The 8,507-nt window shown below is 50.1% G+C and overlaps 1 protein-coding gene across 1 annotated transcript in view; it reads right to left on the minus strand.

The window, feature by feature from the left end:
• Nucleotides 1–6,748, minus strand: part of GJA5 (gap junction protein alpha 5) — a 105,719-nt gene extending 98,971 nt beyond the window's left edge. Inside the window, exon 1 of the mRNA XM_075593535.1 lies at nucleotides 6,394–6,748. The gene's annotated coding sequence lies outside the window, so the exon portion shown is untranslated. The remainder of the gene's footprint in view (nucleotides 1–6,393) is intronic.
• Between the last annotated feature and the right edge of the window lie 1,759 nt (nucleotides 6,749–8,507).

The following is an 8,507-nucleotide window of genomic DNA, read 5'->3' on the forward strand; positions in this document are numbered from 1 at the left end:
TCCCACGCACGGTGACGCTGTGTGTAATTCCCACGCACGGTGAGGCTGTGTGTAATTCCCACGCACGGTGACACTGTGTGTAATTCCCACGCACGGTGAGACTGTGTGTAATTCCCACGCACGGTGATGCTGTGTGTAATTCCCACGCACGGTGACGCTGTGTGTAATTCCCTCGCACGGTGACGCTGTGTGTAATTCCCACGCACGGTGACGCTGTGTGTAATTCCAACGCACGGGGACGCTGTGTGTAATTCCCATGCACGGGGACGCTGTGTGTAATTCCCACGCACGGTGAGGCTGTGTGTAATTCCCACGCATGGTGACGCTGTGTGTAATTCCCACGCACGGTGACGCTGTGTGTAATTCCCACGCACGGTGACGCTGTGTGTAATTCCCACGCATGGTGACGCTGTGTGTAATTCCCACGCACGGTGACGCTGTGTGTAATTCCCACGCACGGTGACACTGTGTGTAATTCCAATGCACGGTGACACTGTGTGTAATTCCCACGCACGGAGACGCTGTGTGTAATTCCCACGCACGGTGACACTGTGTGTAATTCCCACGCACGGTGACGCTGTGTGTAATTCCCACGCACGGTGACACTGTGTGTAATTCCCACGCACGGTGACGCTGTGTGTAATTCCCACGCACGGTGACGCTGTGTGTAATTCCCACGCACGGTGACGCTGTGTGTAATTCCCACGCACGGTGAGGCTGTGTGTAATTCCCACGCACGGTGACGCTGTGTGTAATTCCCACGCACGGTGACGCTGTGTGTAATTCCCACGCACGGTGACGCTGTGTGTAATTCCCACGCACGGGGACGCTGTGTGTAATTCCCACGCACGGGGACGCTGTGTGTAATTCCCACGCACGGTGACACTGTGTGTAATTCCCACGCACGGAGACGCTGTGTGTAATTCCCACGCACGGTGACACTGTGTGTAATTCCCACGCACGGTGACGCTGTGTGTAATTCCCACGCACGGTGAGACTGTGTGTAATTCCCACGCACGGTGAGGCTGTGTGTAATTCCCAGGCACGGTGAGACTGTGTGTAATTCCCACGCACGGTGACGCTGTGTGTAATTCCCACGCACGGAGACGCTGTGTGTAATTCCCACGCACGGTGACACTGTGTGTAATTCCCACGCACGGAGACGCTGTGTGTAATTCCCACGCACGGTGACACTGTGTAATTCCCACGCACGGTGACGCTGTGTGTAATTCCCACGCACGGTGACGCTGTGTGTAATTCCCACGCACGGTGAGGCTGTGTGTAATTCCCACGCACGGTGACGCTGTGTGTAATTCCCACGCACGGTGACACTGTGTGTAATTCCCACGCACGGTGACGCTGTGTGTAATTCCCCCGCACGGTGACGCTGTGTGTAATTCCCACGCACGGTGACGCTGTGTGTAATTCCCACGCACGGTGACGCTGTGTGTAATTCCCACGCACGCTGACGCTGTGTGTAATTCCCACGCACGGTGACGCTGTGTGTAATTCCCACGCACGGTGACGCTGTGTGTAATTCCCACGCACGGTGACGCTGTGTGTAATTCCCACGCACGGTGAGGCTGTGTGTAATTCCCACGCACGGTGACGCTGTGTGTAATTCCCACGCACGGTGACGCTGTGTGTCATTCCCCCGCACGGTGACGCTGTGTGTAATTCCCACGCATGGTGACGCTGTGTGTCATTCCCCCGCACGGTGATGCTGTGTGTTATTCCCACGCACGGTGACGCTGTGTGTAATTCCCCCACACGGTGACGCTGTGTGTTATTCCCACGCACGGTGACGCTGTGTGTAATTCCCACGCACGGTGACGCTGTGTGTAATTCCCACGCACGGTGACGATGTGTGTAATTCCCACGCACGGTGAGGCTGTGTGTAATTCCCACGCACGGTGAGGCTGTGTGTAATTCCCACGCACGGTGACGCTGTGTGTAATTCCCACGCACGGTGACGCTGTGTGTAATTCCCACGCACGGTGACGCTGTGTGTAATTCCCACGCACGGTGACGCTGTGTGTCATTCCCCCGCACGGTGACGCTGTGTGTAATTCCCACGCACGGTGACGCTGTGTGTCATTCCCCCGCACGGTGATGCTGTGTGTTATTCCCACGCACGGTGACGCTGTGTGTAATTCCCCCGCACGGTGACGCTGTGTGTTATTCCCACGCACGGTGACGCTGTGTGTAATTCCCACGCACGGTGACGCTGTGTGTAATTCCCACGCACGGTGACGATGTGTGTAATTCCCACGCACGGTGAGGCTGTGTGTAATTCCCAAGCACGGTGAGGCTGTGTGTAATTCCCACGCACGGTGACACTGTGTGTAATTCCACGGTGACGCTGTGTGTAATTCCCACGCACGGTGAGGCTGTGTGTTATTCCCACGCACGGTGACGCTGTGTGTAATTCCCACGCACGGTGACGCTGTGTGTAATTCCCACGCACGGTGACGCTGTGTGTAATTCCCACGCACGGTGACACTGTGTGTAATTCCCACGCATGGTGAGTCTGTGTGTAATTCCCACGCACGGTGACGCTGTGTGTAATTCCCACGCACGGTGACGCTGTGTGTAATTCCCACGCATGGTGAGTCTGTGTGTAATTCCCACGCACGGTGACGCTGTGTGTAATTCCCACGCACGGTGACACTGTGTCATTCCCACGCACGGTGACACTGTGTCATTCCCACGCACGGTGACACTGTGTGTAATTCCCATGCACGGTGACGCTGTGTGTAATTCCCACGCACGGTGACACTGTGTCATTCCCACGCACGGTGACACTGTGTGTAATTCCCATGCACGGTGATGCTGTGTGTAATTCCCACGCACGGTGACGCTGTGTGTAATTCCCACGCACGGTGACACTGTGTGTAATTCCCATGCACGGTGACGCTGTGTGTAATTCCCACGCACGGTGACGCTGTGTGTAATTCCCACGCACGGTGACGCTGTGTGTAATTCCCACGCACGGTGACGCTGTGTGTAATTCCTCCGCACGGTGAGTCTGTGTGTAATTCCCACGCACGGTGACGCTGTGTGTAATTCCCCCGCACGGTGACGCTGTGTGTAATTCCCACGCACGGTGACGCTGTGTGTAATTCCCCCGCACGGTGACGCTGTGTGTAATTCCCACGCACGGTGACGCTGTGTGTAATTCCCACGCACGGTGACGCTGTGTGTAATTCCCACGCACGGTGACGCTGTGTGTAATTCCCACGCACGGTGACGCTGTGTGTAATTCCCACGCACGGTGACGCTGTGACACGTGAAGCATTGATAAAACAACATTTGGGTCTAATGCTTGTTCTAAGTATACAGCTTTTAATAAGGGGAAAGGTCCATTATTTTATTCCCTACCTGCTTCAGCACGGAGGGGCTTATCTGTATGTGCGGGTCCCCTGCTTCTTGTCATGGGTAACACAGGAATTCTGGTTCTAACTCAATCAATAAAGATTGGAGAGCCCTTCGTCACGCGCTGCTATTTGTGTTTGACACTTGATAGAAATATTAGCCAGATACTGTATACTGCAGGGGTGACCAACTCCAGTCCTCAAAGAGCCACCAACAGGACAGGTTTTCAGGATATCCATGCTTCAGCACAAGTGGCTCAATCAGTGGTTCAGCCTACGACAGAAGGGTTAATAGCTTTTTCCTGGTGCGCGGTCACTGCCTTAAACCGCGCTACGTAAACATCAGGGCCGCCGCGGACCAAAGAAAAGCAGCTATACCAGGGGTGGCCAACTCCGAGCCTCAAGGGCCACCAACAGATCAGATGTTCAGCATATCCCTGCTTCAGCACAGGGGGCTCAATCAGTGGCTCAGTCTTCGCAGTGGTCCTGGTGTTTACGTACCGCGGTTTGAGGCAGGAAAGAGTTATTAACCCTTTGGTGCCTAGTTCCAAATATGAACGGCAACTTATCCAGTTGTAGGGCTCTATACATGCGCTCCCTTGCGCTCCTGTGTGTACATATGCGCTCCCTTGCGCTCCTGCGTATACATGCGCTCCTGCGTGTACATATGCGCTCCCTTGCGCTCCTGTGTGTACATGCGTATACATGCGCTCACTTGCGCTCCTGTGTGTACATGCGTATACATGCGCTCCCTTGCGCTCCTGCGCGTACATGCGTATACATGCGCTCCCTTGCGCTCCTGTGTGTACATGCGTATACATGCGCTCCCTTGCGCTCCTGCGTGTACATGCGTATTATTTATTTATTTATAAAATGTGTTACCAGGAAGTAATACATTGAGAGTTACCTCTCGTTTTCACGTATGTCCTGGGTACAGAGTTAAGACAAATAAAACATGTTTAAAAAAACATGTGCTCCTGCGCGTACATGCGTATACATGCGCTCCCTTGCGCTCCTGCGTGTACATGCGTATACATGCGCTCCCTTGCGCTCCTGCGCGTACATGTGTATACATGCGCTCCCTTGCGCTCCTGCGCGTACATGCGTATACATGCTCTCCCTTGTGCTCCTGCGCGTACATGCGTATACATGCGCTCCCTTGCGCTCCCTTGCGCTCCTGCGCATACATGCGTATACATGCGCTCCCTTGCGCTCCTGCGCGTACATGCGTATACATGCGCTCCCTTGCGCTCCTGCGTGTACATGCATATACATGTGCTCCCTTGCGCTCCTGCGTGTACATGCGTATACATGCGCTCCCTTGCGCTCCTGCGCGTACATGCGTGTACATGCGCTCCCTTGCGCTCCTGCGTGTACATGCGTATACATGCGCTCCCTTGCGCTCCTGCGTGTACATGCGTATACATGTGCTCCCTTGCGCTCCCTTGCGCTCCTGCGCGTACATGCGTATACATGTGCTCCCTTGCGCTCCTGCGTGTACATGCGTATACATGCGCTCCCTTGCGCTCCCTTGCGCTCCTGCGCGTACATGCGTATACATGTGCTCCCTTGCGCTCCTGCGTGTACATGCGTATACATGCGCTCCCTTGCGCTCCTGCGCGTACATGCGTATACATGCGCTCCTGCGCGTACATGCGTATACATGCGCTCCCTTGCGCTCCTGCGTGTACATGCATATACATGCGCTCCCTTGCACTCCTGCGCGTACATGCGTATACATGCGCTCCTGCGCGTACATGCAGGTGATGTTATTAAAGCTGTAATCAGTGTGTTTCCTTAGCACCATTAACTGCAACATTCTGCATTGAAGCAGCTACATTTACTCTTGGTTATTATAACCAGCAGTCCAAGAATGAGCAGTTCTACTTCCAACACCGGCTACACCGGGACACACCGGTTACACACCGGGACACACCGGTTACACACCGGTTACACACCGGGACACACCGGTTACACACCGGTTACACAATTATCTGGACTTTATTTGATTTAAAATATATATTTTTTTGTTTTAAAAACAAAATGACCAGAACCTTAAATATATGCTACAAAAATGAAATGGAAATGTACGTTAAAATACCCCATATAATACCACTTCCATTGCTGATAATATCACACTGTAGACAGTGAGCTTACACATTTACAGAGTCTCCTGCGCCAGAAGCACTTTGAGGTAACACAACTGCTAAGGCATCTTGTAGCCCCAAAAAGAATGGGATGCATTGCAGTGTGTAAATAAAAACTGTGACATTGTCATTACTCATACACAATCCTCCTTTAGAAATACAAACATCAGCGTATCGTAAAATGCATGAGAACGGAGACTGCTATGCAAGGGGTCCAGCTTTCTCGTGACCCTCCTTATACCAGGGGATGGGAATTACATACCGCTACCATTTCTCCTAGGGACGGCTGAACTAGATCTCTTGATGTGCGTTCTTACTTGTGTATACTATCATCAACGCTGTGTATAACGTCAGCATATTACACAGTCGTGTGAAGCCACGCGAGAGAAATGGAATTTCAATCAAATAATGTTTGGCCCTAATACACGTACAGGTTTTGCTGCCTGTAAATGTTTATAAGACTTTGAAATAACACTTGTCTCTGAATAGGTTGCTAATCAGCAAAGGGATTTTGCTGTTGAAGCCGACTGTCTGAGTGTGGTCACATTTCTGCAAACTGCCAAGGTATATGTCCCAAACGGAGTGTCCCGAAGGACAAGCCCCGAGCTTTAGTGGGAACACGAGAAGCCCTGGACAGCATGAAACATGGATTAAAGATAGCTTTAAACGAGAACTTTTACCGGTAACACAAGTTTGGTCAGAAGTCACATTCTTTTTAATCTATGCCGATAAACGAAACCAGAATTAACAGCGTGATCACATATGTGGCCAAGTCTTCTGCAGCGAGAGCATTCACACCACGGGCGCTTTATTTAGATTAACCCCTGCAGAAGGGCTGACCGTAACAAACAAAAAGAAAGGTATTACAGTACCTCTTGTGTGTTTACCGCGGTCCCACAACAATATCAACCAAGGTGAAGGGTAACACAGGTGGCAGGTTTAGGTGGGACATCCTGGGGACGTCTGCCAGTGACCAGAGTCCTCTCTGTTCTAAGAGACTTCTTCCCAGGAGACACAAGTAAAGTGAGTGTCAGGGAGCAGTCAGCAGGCAGCGCTGATCACGCTGACTCTGAGAGAGCAGAACAGTCACAAACTGCTGTGCTAACCCTTACAATGACCAAGCGAAGCTTTGCAATGCTGCTCCGGAGCCTGACAAGAACAAGCAGCTGACTGCCGCCTATTCTCTTACACAGGGGCTGCTTTAGATGTGGCTATGAATGTGATCTTACACAGACCCAATTGCCAGCAGTGGCTTGGCTGGAGTTCAGGACTTCCTCTGGCTTCTCGCTACTCTATTTTTAATGAAGGAACCTCAGCCTATCAGAAAGGAAGTCAAATTGTTTTAGGAAAACAATAGAACAGCAACTAAAAAACCATTAGCTTCCCCCCTAAAGGGTTGTCGTGCTGACTGAGAGATTATTACATGAAGTAATAAAATTTGCGGCTTCTTGTTGGATCCCAGAATAACTTGCGGGACGCCAGAGTCGCAATCCTGCGCCTTTTTTGCATTGCATTAACCGTTTCACTGCTATTCCAGGGTCTGGATTTCTGTGTTGTGCATTTTCGCAGATTCCTGCAGATTCCGGCAGCAGCAAAAACGGATTTATTTTTTTTAGCCCAGTATAGCAGGAAAATGGCTATTTAAAAAAAAAAAAATACTTGCTGAAAATGCAGTTAGTACAGTTGGGACAGGGCTGTATTCTGTACAGGTGATACGTGTTTATTTGCTAGGGGGCATTTTCATTCCCTCGGCTGCAAATATAATAAAAACCGTGCACCAGTCACTGGGGGAGGTGTATACACACAAACAAATTACCAATAGAAACCAATTAAAAAAGGGAGTTAGATCACAACCAGGGAATTACAGACCTGTAAGCCTGACTTCAATAGTTGGGAAACTGCTTGAAGGTTTAGTACGGGATAATTCTCAGGAATACCTAATGGAAAACAAAATTATTAGTAATAGTCAGTATGGATTTATGAAGGATAGATTATTCCAAACAAATCTTATTTGTTTCTTTGAGGAGGTTAGTAGGAATTTAGACCTGTGTAATGCAGTTGATGTGGTCTACTTAGATTTTGCAAAGGCTTTTGATACGGTTCCACACGAGGTTGGTGTACAAAATAAAGCAAATTGGACTCAGTAAAAATATATGCACCTGGATTGAAAACTGGTTGAAGAATAGACAACAGAGGGTTGTCATAAATGGAACTTTTTCAGGTTGGGCTAAAGTCGTGAGTGGAGTACCTCAGGGATCGATACTGGAACCCCTGTTAATAACTTGTTTATTAATGACCTTGAGGTTGGCATCGAGAGCAAAGTCTCCATCTTTGCTGATGATACAAAATTGTGTAAGGTAGTAGAATCAGAGCAGGATGTAATTTCTCTCCAGAAGGGCTTGGAGAGACTGGAAACTTGGGCAGGTAAATGGCAGATGAGGATAAATAAGATAAATGTAAGGTTATGCATATGGGAAACACGAATAAACAGGTGACTTACAAATTAAATGGGGATAAATTGGGGGAATCCTTGATGGAGAAGGATTTGCTCACTGCTCACTCCACGGAAACAGCCCTCACTAAAATAACTGATGAGCTCCATGCTGCCAAAGACAGAGGTCATTACACTCTGCTCATATTACTCGACCTCTCTGCAGCATTTGACACTGTGGACCACCCTCTTCTCCTTCACATTCTCCATACTCTTGGTATTCGGAACAAAGCTCTATCCTGGATCTCATCCTACCTCTTCCATTGTACTTTCAGTGTCTCTTCTGCTAACACCTCCTCCTCCTCTATTGATCTCTCTGTGGGGGTACCCCAGGGCTCTGTCTTGGGACCTCTTCTCTTTTCTCTGTACACACTCTCTCTAGGTGACCTAATAACATCTTTTGGGTTTAAATATCACCTCTATGCTGACGACACACAAATATACTTTTCAACACCCGACCTTACACCTGCTGTACAAACCAAAGTTTCTGAATGT

The sequence above is a fragment of the Ascaphus truei genome, chromosome 3 (genome assembly GCF_040206685.1).
Source record: "Ascaphus truei isolate aAscTru1 chromosome 3, aAscTru1.hap1, whole genome shotgun sequence".
NCBI lineage: Eukaryota > Metazoa > Chordata > Amphibia > Anura > Ascaphidae > Ascaphus > Ascaphus truei.